General features: G+C 41.1%; 1 protein-coding gene across 1 annotated transcript in view; it reads right to left on the reverse strand.

Moving 5' to 3' along the window:
* The window catches only part of rfwd3 (ring finger and WD repeat domain 3), a 32,482-nt gene extending 28,698 nt beyond the window's left edge, over positions 1 to 3,784 (reverse strand). The window contains exon 1 of the mRNA XM_057836327.1: positions 3,634 to 3,784. The gene's annotated coding sequence lies outside the window, so the exon portion shown is untranslated. The remainder of the gene's footprint in view (positions 1 to 3,633) is intronic.
* Between the last annotated feature and the right edge of the window lie 17,593 nt (positions 3,785 to 21,377).

Here is a 21,377-nt window from a genome sequence, read left to right on the forward strand (position 1 = left end):
CGGGCTGACTGGTCCTTCTCAAGCCATTTATATAGCTATTGGGGAAAAAATACTTGGATAAAAAGAATATCCTGTAAAAATATTGGGAGTAGAGAGACTGAAACAATGACATTTTGCGGCTCTCTTCGTCGCGTTTTCCTCGTTCTGAACAATTCCCCCTCAATGGGCTGAATAGTAAAACCGATGAGCCCAGTCTACCGCTGACGTCATCCACCTGTTGGGGACGCTAAAGCCCTATAATGGAAGGCGTGGCTAACCGGCAGATTAAAAGACTAATTTCTCGTCATCTGCGCTTTGCTAAATTGTTGTATATAGTCGAATCGTCTCAAAATATGATTCTAATTCACATAATAATGCCATTTAAGACTTTTTTTCTGGTGTCATATGCTCTTTAAGGTCATGTACCTGTTGATTTTCAGTAACTTCCTGTTGATTTGGGGGTATTTTATGGGTCACTTCCTGATTATTTCTAGTTACAGAACAGGAAGTGACCTGGTAATCACCCAAATGAATAGGCAGTGACTCAAACTCAACAGGAAATGACCTGTAAATGCTCTAAAATGAACAGCAAGTGAAAAATGAACAGCAAGTGACCTGTAAATGCCCCGAAAATCGGACCGAATGACTGTGAATGCTCTGGTTTTGAATGAACGAACTTTTCCAGTCTAAATGGATTGGGCGTTGAGCAGCCTTAGAGTTAACTGAGACACTATTATGGTGGAATGTTTTAGTAGCAACTTGATGGGTTTTTTAAATTTTTTTTAATGAAACATTGACACCTTTATTAAACGATATCTCGATTCATGACAGGAGCATATCGATAACCTTTTGGGATACAGAGCATCAGGATATATCACCATTTGGATATTTTGTCAAACCCCTACTTTCTGTAGTTCTTCACCAGGTTTTCACATAAGGAAAGACGGATTTTGGCCCATCCCTCCACACAAATCTTCTCTAGATAGGTCAGGTTTCGGTCTGTCGTTGAGAAACACGAAGTTTCAGTCCCATCCAAAGATTTTCTATTGGATTGAGGTCTGGAAACCGGCTAGGCCACTCCAGAACCTTGATAAGCTTTTTACGCAGCCACTCCTTGGTCAGGCTGGCTGTGTGCTTTGAATCATTGTCATGCTGGAAGATCCAGCCACGACTCATCTTCAAGCCTCTGACTGAAGAAAGTGAGTTGTGGCTCAAAATCGGACAATACACTTCACCATTTATCCTCTGCTTTATACAGTACAGTTGTCCTGTCCCCTTGGCCGAAAACCAGCCCTAAAGCATGAGGTTTCCACCCCCATACTTCACAGTAGGGATGGTGTTCTTGGAATTGTACTTATCCTTCTTTTTCCTCCACACACGACGAGTAAAGTTTGCACCAAAAAGTTCTACTTTGGTTTCATAAGACTTTCTTCCATGACCCCCGTATATCATTCAGATGGCACACTTCAGATGGGCCTTCACAAGTACTGGCTTCAACAGGGGAACCTTCTGAGCAATGCATGATTTTAAACCATTCCACCGTTGTGTTCTACTGACAGTAGCTTTTGAAATTGTGCATCCAGCTCTCTTCAAGTCATTGACCAGCTCCTGCCGTGTAGTTCTAGGCTGAGCCCTCACTCTTCTCATCAAGAGTGATGCCCCACGCCGAGAGATTTTACATGGCGCCCGCGTCCGAGGTAGATTATCAGTCGTGTTTAGCTTTTTCCATTTTCTAACAATTGCTGCAACTGTTGATTCATTCTAATCAAGCTGCTTTCCAATTGTCCTATAGCCTTTTCCAGCACAGCTCAACAATTTTTTCCTCTGGTGTTTTTCAAAAACTCTCTGGTCTTGCCCATGGTAGCAGTTGATAATGACTGACTGTGGAGTGCACAGGTGACAATAAAGAGCTCAAACAGGTGGTGGGTGGGTGGTTACTCATTGGGGAAAGGTGGACTTTTTTGTTTTCAGTAGACTGACAACTCTGAGTGTCATAATTATTGCTGATTCTAAGGGGTGCAAATACTTATGAACCCCAGTAAATTACAAATAAATGATTGAAAATCATATGATGTGAGTTCTGGATTATTTTTAGATTATGTCTCAACATGTGGAAATGCACCTATGATTGAAATTTCAGACCTCTACCTATTTTCTAATTGGGTGAACTTGCAAAATCACAAGGGGTGCAAATACTGCTCCTCACTGTATGTCTGGTGCTAGTGAAATGTGCACAATACTAGTGCACAAAAAGTGTGAAACCCCTGTCGATATTAAAGTCTGGAATGGTTTTAATTAGTGATGGGACGAAATGGGCCGAGGTTCCGAAGCTTGTGTCGAGTAATGGGAGGGGTGTTTCCACGAGGCTTGTAGCGAGGCGCGCGTCATTTCGGCAGAACCCGGAAATGATGACGTGAGAAGCCTCGCCGGCTGGCTGAAGCTGATGTGCGCTTCGGAAGTGATCCGACGTTCGGCGCGCATTGCAAACACAGACTACGGTATAAATTGGTTGCAAAACGCAATGGCGATCGCCTGTCATCTCACATTTTGTGCATTTCGGGCTCCTGTACTTGTTACATGATCTGTGCGCAACAGTGCAACCAGTGCAATCTTTTTTCGAGCCTTGTCCTTTGCTTGCGATGGAAATTGCACACCAAAAAAAGCGATCCTCCCCTGTATGGGAACATTTTCATTTGATTGCTTTCAATAAGGTAAGGGAGAAGAACTACATTAATATAAATGTGAGTGTGTGTACCTATCTGAACCAAACATCAACAGAATGAACAATCCATTAGTGTACTGGGAGGCACAAAAGAATACCTACCCAAATTTATAAAAACTGACACTCACATTTATCAGCACCCCAGCTTCATCTGTGCCTTGTGAAAGAAGAATATTTTCTAAAGCTGGTGAAATATTGTCCAAAAAAAAGAAACCGTTTAAAGCCAGCCACTGTGGGAAAGCTATTATTTCTCAACAAAAATGAATAACAAATTATCCTTAGTACTTGTTTTGTTATTTTTGTTTTGTTATTTTGTTCACATACTAAATTACTAACATAAGCACATTCATATCTTTCTCATAATCAAATAACCATTGAATTCTTAACAATGTTGACCTCTTGGGCTTGTAGACCACTTGATGGCGCCATAGAGTAAATGAAGCACAATGAAGCTTTGCTACATGTGCAAACCAATTGGCTGCAAAGCTTCATTGCTTCATAAGGCTTCATTTGGCCATCACTAGTTTTAATATCTAGGAATCAAAGGAAGTTGGAGCAGGCCAGATTGATGAATTCCATGTCTCAGAACCTAAACAGGTTTTTCCCCATAGAAATAAGTGATTCCATATTTATACCACGACTCGATCTGTTCAAAAGCTGCTTGGTGTTTAATGTTTGTAAAACATGCTGCTAATTTAGAGCATTAACAACAAATGCTGAATTAGGTGCTTACAGTTGTCAATAACAACTGCTAAATTAGGTGCTTACAGTTGTTAACATCATAGCACTGGAAATGCTATTTATCACGGTACACTTACGTGCTAACAAGTAGCTGCTAACAACTAACTATTATGCTAGCAGGAGAGTAGTAACTAGTCGCTAAACATTTCCTGCTTTCCCTTTCCTGCACAGATCGGTAACTTTGAACTCACCTGGCAGGCGGATTGGGAAACCTTCCGGAATATTCGGTGCCGAGGAGGACTGCTACGGATAGGAAGATCGATGGTTGATCTACATTGCGCAGCAAAAGTCTTCGTAGGAAATTCTCCCGCGTCTCACTACACACTTCCTGACCAGCCTGATGTTACGTCACTACTAAAGATCGATAGTTAAAGCGTTCACAAAAATTGCGCCTAAGTTACCATAACGTTTGGAATAGTGTGATTTTTCTATGCATGCAATGAATATATTATTCAAAAAAAAAAAAAATTAACATCTGATTTTTGTTCTTGTTGGTCCCATGCATTTCATCAAAGCAGTGCGTGACGTCATCGTCAACTGAAAATAGTTTCGGGAAACTCGTCACAGATTACCTCTATTCTGTCTAAAAGACTTTACATAAAGGTTGGATAGACAGGGGTATAATCTATATTCCAGATATGTTTGATAATAAGGGTAGTGTTTATACTTTTTAAAAAAAAACTTTATGAAAGAGAAATATTTTCGCCTAAAGTTTCAAGAATACAACTCTGTTACATATCAGAAAAATAAGCTTCAAATGCCGTCTTTCACAACTGCGGGAGTTGATGGTGTTGATAAAAAATGTAAGAACAACTATATTAGAAATGTTCTTCATAGTTATGAAAAAATGTATCCTAGAGGAAAATTGTTTTGGAATTCACTTTTTGATGTGGTTAACTGGTGAAAAGCTTGGTTGTGCCCCTTTCAATTTTGCATTTCAAACAAAATAAGAGAACTGCAATTCAAAATACTCCACAATATCTATCCCTGCAATAACGTGATTGCCAAATTCTTGGACATTGACGATAAGTGCTCTTTCTGTAAATCTGAACCAGAGACACTTATACATCTTTTTTACTTCTGTCCTGTGACAACCACATTTTGTGAGATTTTGTGCATTTTTTGGTGAAAAAAACTGGGCATGCGATTGTCATCGAACAAAGTGTGATAATTGCGCAATCCATAACAAACTGGGTTGATACATGGAATTGGAGAGTGCTGGTTGCCGTACATCTGCATGTCGCCATTATAATGTTTCCAGATACATTTATTTGACCTGATTTTCCACAGTCTGGCTAATGTCTTTAACCCTTAAAGTTTAATGTTTGTTAGCGACATATTTAGTTTTGCTGATGGGAAATAAAACCGCAGTGAAAAGGCACAGGTTGCGGCAGATAGTACTCTGCCGCACTGAAAGGGGGCTTACGTGAAACTGGACTTTCCGTCAAAAGTGGACGCGATTAACAACACCGGAGCTAAAAGGTTTGCTTCAAACTACGCGACAGAAGATAACTCGCGCTTTTCAAACGGACTGGTACACCCGAAAAGACTGGCTATGTGGCTGTCCTTCGAAAAATCGCCTTTGCTGCTTTCCCTGCCTTTTCTTCTCAACTTGTGCCAATGTCTGGACTAACACGAGATATTGTGACATTAAAAAAAACTACCACGAAGCCTTAGCAAACATGAGAGCTCGACCACTCACATTTAAAGCCTGATTGCTTTAAAACCTTTTGGAAGCTCAAGGATCGATTTGGCTTTGACGAACAGCGGAAGCTCAACGGTCGCATCCACAATGACATGGTAAAGGAAAACCGAAAGAGTTTGAAATACCTCATTAATGCAACCTGCATCCTAGCTAAACAGGAGTTAACATTTCGTGGTAACGATGAGCGTGTAAGCTCTTCTAAACGTGGCATATATGTAGAACGATTACATGGTTTTGCTGAGAAAGATGAAAGGTTAGCTAGACATTTGGACACATCCACTGTGTTTTCTGGCTTGTCAAATAGAACACAGAACGATCTAATTGAAGCAATCCTCTCCATTGAGGCGGAGAGATTTTTTAAAGTAAAGGAAAATAAGGAGGACTTTTACAAAAAGGGCGTAGGTTTGCATAGGGACGGTAGGGACATAACACTACCAACTTTTCAGGATGCTAAAATTGTCCCCACCAACTTTTAAGCAAAATTACCTTTTTTGCATGATATAATGTTCAGTTATATAGAGAATGTAGATCTTTCAATAGTTCCATGTGTTGTAAGGATAGAATTGACCCTACCATTATTAAGTGAATTATTTTCATTATGTTTATGTTTGCTAATAAAAACCAGACATTTATTCAGGAAGTTTTCAAAATGTTTCTTTAGTATTTTTTGAAAACAAAGGTTTGAATCGAACAGTGTATCATCTGAACCAATGCACGTAAAAGTTATTATCAGTAGATAAGGATTTATTTTGCATTGATCATTTTTGCCTATTAATTAATTAGATTCATATACATGAGAAATGTGGCCCTTTGCCCCCTTCATCCAATCTGTTTGGTCTTATTAATGTCCCGTCCCCAGCAAAAAGTGTACCTACATGCAGGTTATGCTGTTATATCGTCCCTACGAATGTTGAGACCAAACCTATGCCCTTCCAAAGTAACGGCGGTTTTTGTGGTGAAGGACAGGCGCAAGACCACAAAGTTTTCATTTTAATCTTATAAAAAAAAAAAAAATTTTTAAAAAGAGCTTAGACTAAGAAAAATACAATAGAATATTTAAAAACTAAATTTTGGACCAAAATAAAATATCCTTTGTTTTTCTTTTCACACTTTTTGTTTAGCAATCTGTAATAAATTGAATAAAGTATCAGAATTAAAAGTTTTAAAAACAACTGAATATTTCACTAAAGGTCAGAATTGAATGTTGTGGTTTTGTACACCACTCTTTACTCTCATTTATGTTGCATGAATTATAGAATTGCGACGGCCAACACATTGAGGGTGTAGAGCAAATGCATGTTATTTTCTTACTTTTACGTATCGATAATATGTACCGTGTGTGCGTGTTTTGTGAAGAATGCTGATGAGATATGAAATAACCAGTAGCCAATTGAAAAAGCTACCCTTTTTGGTTTATATATTTGGAAATCTGACACTAAAGGAGTCAGTGCCTCACCAACCATGAACCTTACCGCACATCACTGTTACCATGTATGCTTTGGTGTTTGTCTTGCACAGTTTTGTATCCACTGTGCTGTGGTGTGTGTGTGTGTATTGTTTGAATTTAAAAAAAAAAAAAAAAAAAAGGAAGCTCGTCACAGCCCATTATTCCGTCACGGCCCGCCAGGGATCGCGCGTTTTGGTCAATAGTCAAATAAAATCTTCATAGGTGACAAATTTATCCAGGTTGTGCAGTCATTTTGATATACAGTGATCGCTCGTTTTTCGCGGTTAATGGGGACCAGAACCCGTTGCAATAAGTGAAAAACCGCAAAGTAGCCCCTCCCCCAAAAAGATATATTTTAATGAATTTTGTACGAGAACAGTCGTTCTGATCGGTGAAGCCATCTCCAACGATGGCAATATCAGGAAAAAGGAACACAAGAAACTAGAAAAATACCAAGGGCTCAAGGAAGAGCTGGAGAGAGCCTGGAAGGTGAAAGCGAGAGTGGTGCCCGTGGTCATAGCAGCACTGGGGGCCGTGTCCCCCACACTGTAGAAGTGGCCCCAGCAGATACCTGGAAAAATATCAGACATCTCGATCCTGAAGGGCACAGTCCTAGGAACAGCAAAGATACTGTGCAGGACCCTCAAGCTCCCAGGCCTCTGATAGAGGCTCCAAGCTTGAGATGAACAGCCACCAACCCTACTAGGGGAGATGGGGGGAGGGGGAGATAAGAGTTTTATATATATACACGTACAGTGATCCCTCGCTACTTCGCGCCCTCAGTCCATCCCAGATTTTTTTTTCAATTAAAAAAAAAAATACAGATGACCTGTCCTGAGCCGACAGATGAGCTGGTGCGGGGCAATCGTGTAGTCTCTCTCCCTCACTTCATAACCTATTGACATGACACGGGAAATGGGGCCGATTTGTAGGGGGCCTGTTTTCAAAAACTTCAAAAACAAATATTTTCAAAACCAAAGCTGCTACCGACCTAAAACCAAAACAGGCACCTACCTTGGCTATATATGAGTCTCCATGAGCAGCGGCATCAAAAAAATCAAAGTCGTTCCATAATAAAATCCCGATTAATTATTTTATATATAAGTAGTGTATAACAAAAAGGCTATGGCTATAAAATTCTCAGTTTTAACACTAGATCAGTGCTTCTCAATTATTTTCTGTTACGCCCCCCCAAGGAAGACGTAAATGTTTCGCGCCCCCCCAAACTCTCTGCCGCCACTGTAAATAGTATCATTAGTCCATAATATTATTATCATAAGTACGCCTCTGCCTAACATTGTGTCCTTTTTTTCTACTAAAGAAAAAAGTAACATAGATCAACTTATAATAATGTATAACTTTATTAACATTGTTTTGTTTGTAACAGAAAAGACATAACGCGCATCAATTTGCCTGAATTAAAAAAAAAAGTGACATCCAAACTGTAAAAATACACTTGTTACATTTTTGACCATTTGATACTGAAAAATAAAATGTAATAAAATCAATAAATAATAACAAATTCATATTGATTAGACACATTAACTCATGAGGACAATATGCCAAAATATTTGACTGAAAAAACAAAACTGAATAGAAAAAAAAAAAAAAAAAAAAAGAGTGTCTTTGGACGGAAGGACTGTTTTTATTTTCGCTGCTCACAGTATCACATCCTTTGCAATGGTGTGGGGTTATCTTGCACCCGAAATGCGAACAGCGCTCACTGGTTTACTGATATAACACTGACAAAGCTGGACGATTGTTGGCAGTATTCGGCACGTTTTCGCTGAAAAACAATCAAGCGGCTTATCAATGAGATTGAGGTCTAATGTCTTTAAGTGGCGTCTTATTTGATTCGGCTTCCGGCTGTCCGCTATAATCATTTTTTGACACAGTAAACAGTGGTTTTCCTCATCTCCCTCTGTATTAAAAGTCAAAGGCAAACGGCCCGAAAAAAAGCGCATTCTCAGCGGCAGAGGGAGAACCATAGGTGAGGGCGGTCGTCGCGACGATGCGAAGCCGAAAATGGCACTTCTCTGGCGGACACGTGAGAACCGGAGAAGACAGCGGGTCTGCGTGCACTCTGAAAATGAGAGCGCCACTGCCACCCACTGAGTGGATGTGCAAGTACACTTTATTCTAGAAAGGCACAAAAAAAAAAAAAAAAAAAAAAAAAAAGCATGTTCCCCGAGGTCACATGCGCCACCCCTGGCATCGCTCTGCGCCCCTTGGGGGGGCGTGCCCCACTATTTGAGAAGTACTGCACTAGATGCACAAAAATCACCAAATGCAGAGATAATCACCTATATTTTCAGGATCAATAGCAATATTTAACATATCATATGAATTTTTGCCGAAAATACCAACTTACTTTTCTTTTATTTACTGCATGTTTTCAACAGCTAATAAATCACTCAATTTTCCCATCAGAAACTTAATACTTGATGAAAGCATGCAAAATCAATTATATAGATTACTAATAAATTCTATATAGAAACACAACTTTTTATAGAATAGCATAGCCCATTATTGTTCTTCTGCCCTCAGCCGAGCGTATGGCTACTCGACTTTGGCAGCGAGCTAAACCGACAAAGAAACTTGGAGGCCCGAACTCCTTCCTCTCATTTATTTCTTTGTGTCAACGTGTGTGCGTGTGTGTGTGTGTGGTAAAACTGAAACATACATAAAACACAAATGTTATACACAAAATAAAAGGTTCTATACAATAACATGTTTATGTAAATAACAGAAAACTGGCTCCATTATGAGCAAATGAAATGAAGTGGCTACTTTAGCTTAGCACAAAAACGTGTGGGTTCGCGCCACATAAATAACAACAAAATAACAGAATAGACACACCAAAATTACATCTAACCCACTGTTAAAACGTACAAACTTACAGATTTTGTTTTGTCAAGGGTTCCCAACGATGTATGGTGCAGAGGAGGTGTGTAACGTCTTAACACCTCAAGGCCTCTTTCCCAACTGAAATAAAAAGTTCTTTCTGCCTGCTGCTTACAGCAAGTCGCCACTAGGGGAAGCCGAGCGCAAACAGCAATACCAAAGAAAAACTTAAGATTCTGAGTTAGAATAGCGACATCCTGTGGACGGATGAACAATGTACAATCTTAGAAAGAAATTAAACCCAAAAAGTAGTCAACATAAGACCAGAGGACATAACACTCCCCGCCTGACATCTGCAAGATGTCAGCTCTTAACTAATGAACGATACACAACAACAACTCGTTTTACATGCTACCCTTAGACAGCAAAAGCACAACTTCACGAATTGGGCGAATGTAAAACCTATTCTCGCCGTTTCGGCAAATCTTAACCTCAACTTTTCTGACATTACCGTCCTCACTTGGGAAAGATTTTGTGATCAGTCCGAGTGGCCAATTATTCCTATGTTCCAGAGACTCCCTCATTAAAACAACGTTGCCCATTTGAAGGTTTGGCTTTTTTATTTTCCACTTGCGACGAACCTGCAAGCCTGCGATGTATTCTTTCTGCCAACGACTCCAGAAAACATTAGCTAAGTACTGCACGCGCTTCCATTGGGCTTTGAATAGGTCACTGGTCTGAAACTGCCCTGGTGGAATCGGTGGTGTGCCAACCTTTTGCGTGAGTAGCATCGCAGGAGTAAGAATGACTGGGTTTTCGGGATCTGTAGAAACAGCCGTTAGCGGGCGTGCATTTACAATTGCGGTGACTTCAGCTAACAATGTCACGAGTACTTCATGTGTGAGCTTCCCATATGGATGTTCAAGGAGCATTGCATTGAGGATTTTTCGGGTGACGCCGATCATGCGTTCCCAGGAACCAGCCATATGGGATGCATGTGGAGGATTGAACTGCCATTTGCACGCACTGTCTTTCAAGAATGTGCCTATTTTGTCATTGTGACAGCCTAGTTTGTCTATTTGGAGCTCTTTGCAGGCACTCACAAAATTTGTCCCACAATCAGATCTCAAGAGTTTGGCACCACCTCGGATGGCAAAGAAACGACGCAGTGCATTAATGAATGACGATGTGTCCATTGACTCAATCACTTCAATATGAATTGCACGTGTACTCATGCAGGTGAATATGACTGCCCATCTTTTAGCATCTGCATTAGCACCACGCGTTTTTCTCACTGTAACGGACCAGGGACCGAACACATCAAGGCCTACATTTGTGAAAGGAGGGTCCGTGGACAGCCTGTCCTCAGGAAGTTCAGCCATGATCTGTTCAGGTTGCCTGCCCCTTAATTTGCGGCATGTGATGCACTTGAAAATCACACTGCTTACTGCTCTTTTTCCTCCCACAATCCAAAAGCCCCCTGCTCTGACTGCTCCCTCCGTGAAATGCCTTCCCTGGTGACATAATTTTTCGTGAAAGTGTCTTATTATGAGCTGAGCAAGATGGTGCTTTCCAGGGATTAGTATGGGATTGGTTTCTTCTGCAGACAACTGTGCTTTCTTTAGTCGGCCTCCAACTTTAAGGAGCCCTTGCGTGTCAACAAATGGATTCAGTTTGCTGAGTGGACTTGAGTTTTTTAGAGCTGTGCCTTTTTCAATGCATCCAATATCTTCTGCGAAGACCTCTCTTTGAACGGTGCGAATGATCGTGGTCTTGGCTAGTTGCAGTGACTTTTCAGTTAAATGTTTGTTGCAGTTGTGCCAGCCACGACAGGAAACCTCAGAGTTGTTCTTGAATGATTGAGCTATATGTTGGAGTTTTGCAATAGCCTTTTGCAGCACCTTCCAACTTGAAAACCTTTCAAATCTGGCACTATTAAACTGGGCTTTTGATAGGGTGGTAGTGCAAGTTGTTACCTCAGGACGCAACTCACAGTCAGTCTCTGGGTCTATGAGATCGAAGGTTTGACTTCGAACTTGACTTTGGTCCAACCTGGAGAGGAAAGCTGGGCCTCTGAGCCAGGTGGAGCTGGAGAGCTGCTCAGCGGGCAACGTTCGTGTGGCATGGTCTGCCGGATTTAAGTGTGTGGGCACGTAATGCCACTGGTGAGTTTGTGCAAAGCGCCTGATGCGTTCGACTCTGTTGTGCACATAAACGTGAAAGCGTCTCTTCGTGTTTGAGATGTACCCAAGCACTACCTTTGAGTCTGTGTAAAGATTCACCTGATCGACTGTGACATCCAGCTCCTCTAGAACCAACTCTGCTACTTCCACGGCCAGGACTGCTGCACAGAGTTCAAGTCGAGGTATGGTGATGTCTGGTTTAGGAGCTAAACGTGCTTTGCCGAGGAGGAATCCCACTTCGCTGTGTCCGTCCTCATTTGTGAGTTTGAGGTAGGCTACCGCACCTACGGCTTTTGTGGAAGCATCACAAAAAACGTCAATCTCTATTCTTTGGGCTGCAGACAGCGGTATTGAAGTGTACATTCTGGGAATTTCAAGATGTTGTAGGTGTCCGAGGGAACTTTTCCACTTTTGCCACTGTTCTAATTTGTCTTTTGGCAGTTCAGTGTCCCACTCTGAAACATTTGTGGAAATGTCTCTGAGTATGGTTCTACCCCCTACGATTACTGGAATAGCAAAACCAAGTGGGTCGAACACACTGTTGATAACTGACAGAACTCCCCTTTTTGTGAACGGCCTTTCATTTACTCTTACTTGGAACTTGAATTGGTCAGTCGACAGCTCCCATCCTAAGCCCAAACTGCGCTGCATTGGTGGGGTAGTCTGCCCAATGTCAAGACCTTGCATGCCTACAGCACGATCTTCGGTTGGAAAGGCTCCTGTTATGAGAGGACAATTGGATGAGATTTTGTGCAGGCGTATGTTACACTGAGCCAGCATCTTCTGTGCCCTACTAAGAACATCAATGGCCTGCTCTATGGAAGAGAATGACTTTAGCCCATCATCTACATAGAAGTGCCGTTCAATGAATTCTTTTGCGTCACTGCCAAATTCCATTTCTCCTTCTATGGCTGTTCTTTTCAGTCCAAAGATGGCGACTGATGGGGAAGGACAATTACCAAACACATGGACAGTCATCCTAAATTCTTGCACTTTTCCATCAAGGTCATGATTTTGGAACCACAAGAAACGAAGGTAGTTACGGTGGTCTTCTCGTACTACAAAGTTGTGAAACATATGCTCCACATCTGCCATAACGGCGTATGGGTCGGACCTAAACCGCATCAGAACTCCTACGAGAGTGTTGTTAAGATCTGGTCCCTTGAGGAGCACGTCATTGAGAGAAACATTGTCAAGTTGAGCACTCGAATCAAAGACTACCCTAATTTTTTCTGGCTTTTGCGGGTGGTAAACGCCAAAACTAGGGAGATACCAGCACTCTTGATCTGGCGCCAGTGCGGGCGCTGGTTCGGCATGGCCCTTGCTGAATATTTTCTCCATAAACTCAGCGTAATGCGCTCTCATTTCAGGTTTTCTTCTCAGCGTTTTGCGGAGCGACATTAAACGATTGTAGGCCTGCTGCCGATTGTCAGGTAGGCGCCGCCTAGGTGAGCGGAATGGAAGTGGAGCTACCCAGTTATTCGCCTCATCTTTAGCAAAGTTGTTGTGCATAATGTCTAGGAACAACGCATCTTCTGCCGAAAGTGCAACTTTGTCGTCATTTGTTGTTTGTTGGAAAATATGTTGTCCTAGTTCCGCTTGTGTGTTTAGTGGATCGTTTTTGGTGTATTTCTCTTTGATAACGATTGTGTTTTCGCAAGGACTGAGGAACGTGGGACGTCCACTGTTTAGAACGTTCGTCTTAAATGAGTTCAATGTGGGTTTATGAGCTCCAGAGAGACAGACATCACCTATGACAACCCATCCTAAATCGAGACGCTGGGCATGAGGTGCATTGTTTGGCCCATTTACCTGACCACGAACTTTATGAGCCTGAATGATGTCCCTTCCCAGGAGCAGAAGAATGTCTGCCGATGGGTCGAGAGGAGGAATCTGTGAAGCGATTGATCGCAAATGAGGGTGAGCTGCTGCTACCTCAGGGCTGGGAATTTCGTCTCTATTATCTGGAATCTGATCACATTCTGTTATTGTAGGCAGCATCATGGAGACCTTACCATCTACATCTTCTACAACAAAGCCATCAGCTTTGCGACCTCGTGTCTCTGATAAACCTGCACATGTTCTCATGGTGTATGGGAATATGGTACTTTGCACATTAAACATGTCAAAAAACGCAGATCTGGCTAAGGATGAATTGCTCTGATCATCCAACATGGCATATACCCTCTTTTTCTTTTCTGGAGAAGTTCGGCGATATACATTAACTAAACAGATCTTTGAGCATGATTTTCCTTTTACGCCTTGCCCACATACTTCTGTGCAACTGGCTGTGTTCACAGGATTTGGGCCCTCAGACTCCCCGCCGTGACTCTGGGTTGGGGGATTAAAGTCTTGAGGTGTCCATGGAGGTGGACCGACATGCATGGCAGACACATGAGCATCGCTATCACATTCTGAGCATTGGATAATAGCTTTACAGTCTCGAGCCCTGTGATTTGTGGACGCACAACATTTAAAACAAATGGCGTGCTCTTTGAGAATGTTCTTTCTTTCGTCTAGTGTTTTCATTCTAAACCCCCTGCATTTGACGAGTGAATGTGGTTTTTGGTGGATAGGACATTGTTTGTCTGGATCGGGTGCTGTCAATTTAGCCGGACTGATCTCTATTTTATTCACCGCCAATGGAACTCTGTATTTGTCTCGTCTTACTGATGTCTTATCAACCCTTGGATTTATTACGTTTGAACACTGTAACATAAAGCTAGGGTCTGTTCTCATTTCAGCGTAGTCATTTACGAACCGCACAAAATACGAAAAAGGTGGATAGACTGCACCGTTTTCCCTTTTGTATTTGGTACCTTGTGTAACCCATGACTCCTGGAGTCCATATGGGAGTTTTTCAACTATCGGGTTTATGCCCCTTGGTGTGTCGAGAAAGCTAAGACCCGGCAAATAACTTTCACTTTTGGCATACGATAGCTCTAACAGAAGATCAGCAAGCTCCTGCAGTAAGTGAGTGTCTTTGTTGGAGATTCTTGGAAAAGTCTGCAACCGTTGGAAGAGTGAGGATTCAATTACCTCTGGAGAGCCATAAGTCTTGTCTAGCCGCTGCCACAGACGTTGGAGACCTGCCTGTGGATTACTCACGTGGACCGCCCTGATCCTCTGAGCATGTTGAAGAGACTCCCCGCCGAGCCACTTGGTGAGAAGGTCGAGCTCTTCGCTGGGCTTGAGATTGAGGCCTTCCGTCGCGTTGCAGAACATGGACTTCCAGGACAGGTAGGACTCTGGCCGGTTGTCGAAAACCTTGAACCCCGATGTCAGCAGATCACGCCGTGCTAGATAGGCTGCTAAATTGGACAGTTCACTTTGTGGGGTTGCTGAAGGTGTAGGCTGGTGTGAGATGTCCGTTCTCGCACGATGAGATTGGAGATGCTCTTCGTCAGCGATGTCGATGTGACGCACATGTGGAAAAGCACCAGCTGATTTTGGGCTATTTTCTGGTTGTTGAGAGTCATTGTGCCTAACCAGGTGCTCATTGTTTGGCGTTTGTGTGCCATCTGCTTGGACACGCTGGTCGTCAAAGTGAGCATGCACATACTCTTGTGCACGCCTGATGGAGGGGGGTGTCTTGGAAAATACCCCTTGCTCGCTGAGGTCGACTTTGGCGCGCTCCTCTTCTTCGAAAGTCGCCTCCCAAACTTTAGCTGCGGCGAGCGCTGCTTCTGCTTCACCTTCCGTCTTCAGAGCGTGTAGTGTTGCCTCGATGCGTGCCTTCTCGACCTCCATGTCGATTTGGCGTTTGGCGTACCGTGCTCTGGCGTAGGCAGCTTCGGCGTCTGCTCGTGCTTGTGCAGCAGCTTGACTCGTTCTGGACCGGCGTGAAGAATGAGAATGACTGGCCTCCGACCTGGTGACCACTTGGCTGATAGGTGGTGAAACTTCTTGCTGAGACATCTTGGGTGCTTGATGTGTTGAAAATCTTTTTACTCTTCTGCCCTCAGCCGAGCGTATGGCTACTCGACTTTGGCAGCGAGCTAAACCGACAAAGAAACTTGGAGGCCCGAACTCCTTCCTCTCATTTATTTCTTTGTGTCAACGTGTGTGCGTGTGTGTGTGTGTGGTAAAACTGAAACATACATAAAACACAAATGTTATACACAAAATAAAAGGTTCTATACAATAACATGTTTATGTAAATAACAGAAAACTGGCTCCATTATGAGCAAATGAAATGAAGTGGCTACTTTAGCTTAGCACAAAAACGTGTGGGTTCGCGCCACATAAATAACAACAAAATAACAGAATAGACACACCAAAATTACATCTAACCCACTGTTAAAACGTACAAACTTACAGATTTTGTTTTGTCAAGGGTTCCCAACGATGTATGGTGCAGAGGAGGTGTGTAACGTCTTAACACCTCAAGGCCTCTTTCCCAACTGAAATAAAAAGTTCTTTCTGCCTGCTGCTTACAGCAAGTCGCCACTAGGGGAAGCCGAGCGCAAACAGCAATACCAAAGAAAAACTTAAGATTCTGAGTTAGAATAGCGACATCCTGTGGACGGATGAACAATGTACAATCTTAGAAAGAAATTAAACCCAAAAAGTAGTCAACATAAGACCAGAGGACATAACAATTGTCATTATACAGTACAATGAAATTGTGGAGCATTTCTCTTTGTAGTGCATGATAAGTTAAAATCTCAAAAGTGACTTGCAAGTATCAAATCTAAATAAACAAATATAAAATGAGTATGAGATAGCCCTAAGTTCAGGCAGTGCAAATAACCAGAGTTATTTATATCTATGAATACTTTATGAATAAATACATTTATATATTATTGCTAGATATGGAAGTAAAACAGTCTCGATTCTTGGTTAAAAGCAAAAGAAACCGTGCAAGAAGTATTTATGTTGCGTAAATATGGCGAATGTGCGGCTCGTCTTTAAGTTCACTGTGGCGCCGCTTTACCACATCTCCACAGCAAAGAGCGTTTTACGTTGAAATTCTTGTGAATAAATGCTTAAATTCCTGAATTTTTTATAGATATGGACGAAAACAGTCTCGATTCTTGATTTAAATCCCTGAATTTTTTATAGATATAGACGAACACAGTCTCTATTCTTGGTTAAAAGCAAAAAAAAAAAAAAAAAAAAAAAAACAGGCAGTTTGAATTTACTTAAATCTGTTGAAGAATTATGATAGTCTGTTAGTTCTTTGTTATCCCTTTAACACCGAACGTGTCGGCAGCGACGCGTTTACGCATGCCGTCTTTGAAGCTTCGTCACGCTGTAATTACATCACCCACGTGCCGCTGGTTGGTCTCATTTGAACGTGCGGAAGTTGATGTCCACTCCAGTTTTTATTTGAAGTCAATCGACCAAGAAAAACGGGAGATAATGTCTTTTGAGTTTTATAGTTTTATTGCACTCATAAATATGCATTAAAACGCTGCATGGACCATGTATCTATCGCCATATTTCCATCATTTCTTGTCCTTTTTCAAAACCGAAAGCAGCACAAAAAAACTACAGATCCCAAGACCATTGTGATGTCAAGAAGGACGAACCGAATGTGGACATTTTTAATAAATTTCCGAGCGAGGCGCCAACTAAGGAAAAGGAGGCATGCGAAGCAGGCAACGGTCGGTGTTGTGCACCGGTTCGATTGAGCGAGCGACTTTGAAACGTGCAGAATGAATCTAAAACTAAATTTAGCATAAGCTAATGCATTATTTCATTAACTCAAGGAAGAAGATGAGCCGTATTTGTCGTTGTTTTCCTGGGATGAGTCGGCGTCTCGGCGAGTAGAAGTGACAGTAGCGCGCTAAAGAGTAGGCTGTGTGACGTTGTGTGTGACGCAGCTCCGTGACCTGTTCATGAAGAAGCTTTATTGAGTGAGCAAAAAAAAAAAAAAAAAAAAAACTTTATTGGGTCGTATGCCAGAAAAATTTAAATTGAACTGAACTACTTGTCAATATTTTTGAAAATACTTTTTTTCAATGTTATATATATTTTTTCTTCACTATAATCTTTTCAATTTTTGTAAAGATGAGTGTTCGAGAAGCTTGATTGCATGTACGTATATACTTTAGATAAGGTGATGGGTATAATACCTAACTTCACAAAGAGATATCCTCCAAATCCTTTTTGTGTTAGATGATATATTTTTTTTCTCACTATTTTGCACTGTATATAACCTGTTTTGACCATAGTATGTGTAAAGGCCAAAAACGCCTATGACCATACTTGCTGTTTGTGTTGAATTGTCAAACATAAAACTATTCAATCTTATTTTTTTCTATTGAATGTTTATCCGAACAAGTTGAATAAATATTATCAAGCTTCAAAACGGTTGGACGAGCATGTTTGCTTGTCAATGGGACATCAACATTACAAATTTTGAAAAAATATTTGGGGATTTTTTTGTCTTTTTGGGTCCAAAATGTGAATTATAATTGGTCAGTGAAGAAAACAACAGTTTGGACATGAAGTTCAAGGTGTCCTTAAAAAAGGGACCCAACTTGGCCATTGTGAACAGTTTTTTCTTTGAAATATAAAGACAACATCAAATGCATGCAAATTCGGCCAAAATAGGCTTAGGTGTTAAAGGGTTATGATAAGGGGGCTGCCACAATGGCTTTTTCCATTCAAAACCCTTGTGAATAAATGCTTAAATCACTGAATTCTTTATAGATATGGACGTAAAACTGTCTCGATTCTTTGTTGAAAGAGCAAGAAAACGGGCAGTTACGCATCTATTTTAAGTATATATGCCGAAGCGGTTCCCATTCTCCCACTGATTTTTTCACAGCATTTCAAAATGCATGCATCGTACGAAAAATTTAATATTCACCTTGAATCCTCGAACAAATCACTCCTGAGACAATCCTTCCTGTTTGTATGTGGTACAGCTTTCGTAGTTCTTCAAAAATCCAACCTTAAATCCGACATGAGTGTGTGCCGTCTTCGGTATTACTAAATGAAGCTCGACCCCCTATGATAAGGCGTGACGCAAAGAATGACGAAGTGTCAGGTCAATAGATTATGAAGTCTATGCTTTGATCTTGCCTGAGACGCTGGTAAGGCGAGACGTCAAAGCGCCGCATGCATCAACATCATTTAACTTGCTAAACAGCTGCTGTGGCAACTCATTGTGTGTCAGTGAGCAGCTTGAGTGGACTCACTCATTTAATATAGACAAGAATTTTTCAAATTTTTTAAAAATGGATTGGGTGTCAGCATTTTTTGTTATTTAAATATATTTTGGTGGGACAGTAAATTTTTTAAAACTTATCATAATTATTACATTTTAAGTGCTTAAAAAACATTTATAAAAAATATATGGCAGAAAACAATCAGGTGACTTGAAGTTCCGCTCTGAGACCTCCAATTTAACCAAATTTCAAAATTGTCCTATATGCATGTGTAATACATCTTTGGAAAGCTTAAAATCTCAATTTTGTGGGGGAAGAAAAATTTTGAACAGGAGGGCGTATAATTTTTTTTGTGTGTGTGTGAAACAGCAAAACCCTAACTTGAGGTGAGACCACGCGAGAGCATAATTAAAGGCGCCATGATTTTAACGAGATATTATCGCGTACTTACCTCTGTTCGATCCAAAAACTCCATGTAGCATGTACAGTGGGGCAAATAAGTATTTAGTCAACCACTAATTGTGCAAGTTCTCCCACTTGAAAATATTAGATAGGCCTGTAATTGTCAACATGGTTAAACCTCAACCATGAGAGACAGAATGTGGAAAAAAAAACAGAAAATCACATTGTTTGATTTTTAAAGAATTTGTTTGCAAATCATGGTGGAAAATAAGTATATGGTCAATACCAAAAGTTCATCTCAATACCTTGTTATGTACCCTTTGTTAGCAATAACGGAGGCCAAACGTTTTCTGTAACTCTTCACAAGCTTTTCACACACTGTTGCTAGTATTTTGGCCCATTCCTCCATGCAGATCTCCTCTAGAGCTGTGATGTTTTGGGGCTGTCGTTGGGCAACACAGACTTTCAACTCCCTCCACAGATTTTCTATGGGGTTGAGATCTGGAGACTGGCTAGGCCACTCCAGGACCTTGAAATGCTTCTTACGAAGCCACTCCTTTGTTGCCCTGGCTGTGTGCTTGGGATCATTGTCATGCTAAAAGACCCAGCCACGTCTCATCTTAAATGCCCTTGCTGATGGAAGGAGATTTTCACTCCAAATCTCTCGATACATGGCCCATTCATTCTTTTCTTTACACAGGTCAGTCGTCCTGGTCCTTTGCAGAAAAACAGCCCCAAAGCATGATGTTTCCACCCCCATGCTTCACAGTGGGTATGGTGTTCTTCGGATGCAATCCAGTATTCTTTCTCCTCCAAACACGAGAACCTGTGTTTTTACCATCTATTTTGGTTTCATCTGACCATAACACATTCTCCCAGTCCTCTTCTGGATCATCCAAATGCTCTCTAGCAAACCGCAGACGGGCCTGGACGTGTACTTTCTTCAGCAGGGGGACAAGTCTGGCAGTGCAGGATTTGAGTCCCTGGCGGCGCATTGTGTTACTGATAGTAGCCTTTGTTACTGTGGTCCCAGCTCTCTGTAGGTCATTCACTAGGTCCCCCCATGTGGTTCTGGGATTTTTGCTCACCGTTCTTGTTATCATTTTGACACCACAGGGTGAGATCTTGCATGGAGCCCCACATCGAGGGAGATTATCAGTGGTCTTTTATGTCTTCCATTATTCTCATAATTGCTCCCACAGTTGATTTCTTTACACCAAGCGTTTTACCAATTGCAGATTCAGTACAGAAAACGTCTGGCCTCCGTTATTGCCAACAAAGGGTACATAACAAAGTATTGAGATGAACTTTGGTATAGACCAAATACTTATTTTCCACCATGATTTGCAAATAAATTCTTTAAAAATCAAACAATGTAATTTTCTTTTTTTTTAATCCACATTCTGTCTCTCATGGTTGAGGTTTACCCATGTTGACGATTACAAGCCTCTCTAATCTTTTCAAGTAGGAGAACTTGCACAATTGGTGGTTGACTAAATACTTATTTGCCCCACTGTATCACAGAATGTCAAGACACAGCTGTGAATGGCCACAGCTGGATTTTGGGGGGACTTTATGGGTGAAAAATGGTAATATAACAAGGGTCGCGATGCAGAAATCGCAGACATCAAGGAGTGGGCGAGATTTTCATTTTCATATATTGATATACACCCTTTTAAACTTTATTTTTTTCAATTTTTCTTTGTTTGGATCAATTATTTATCATCTAAAATATTGGGGAAAATGCAACAGTAACGAAAAAAAAATACAATTAGGCGATAGTTATGAGGTAGATATCCGTGACTTTTTTACAGACGCTAATTTTTTCATTGTGACGTAATTTGTTTAAAAGTTTAAAATAGGCAAGTGAATAATTTTTTACAGTCCTTTTCTTTTTAAACTAAATATTAGTCATCAATTAATGATTCTAAGCTAAAAATGACAGACATTTTGAATAATAAATATAATTACTTACCTTTTTTTTATGGCTGAGTTGAAACAAAAGCGGTTGTGCGACGTCTGTAAACGAGGGTTTCCAGGGTAAAATGGACAAATAAAAAATAGTTCGGGGACTTAATGCGCCATGAATCTGCTATGGCAACATATAGACATATTGTTCTATCAAACACAACTGTTCTTTTGGCTTAAAGTACAGCAGTTAATTTTAAAGAAGGGTAAAGAGGGGTACAAGAGCAGAAACTGCTTTTTCAGCCTTGTCTGTGTTTTCCGCCAT

The sequence above is a fragment of the Corythoichthys intestinalis genome, chromosome 5 (assembly GCF_030265065.1).
Source record: "Corythoichthys intestinalis isolate RoL2023-P3 chromosome 5, ASM3026506v1, whole genome shotgun sequence".
Taxonomy (NCBI): domain Eukaryota; kingdom Metazoa; phylum Chordata; class Actinopteri; order Syngnathiformes; family Syngnathidae; genus Corythoichthys; species Corythoichthys intestinalis.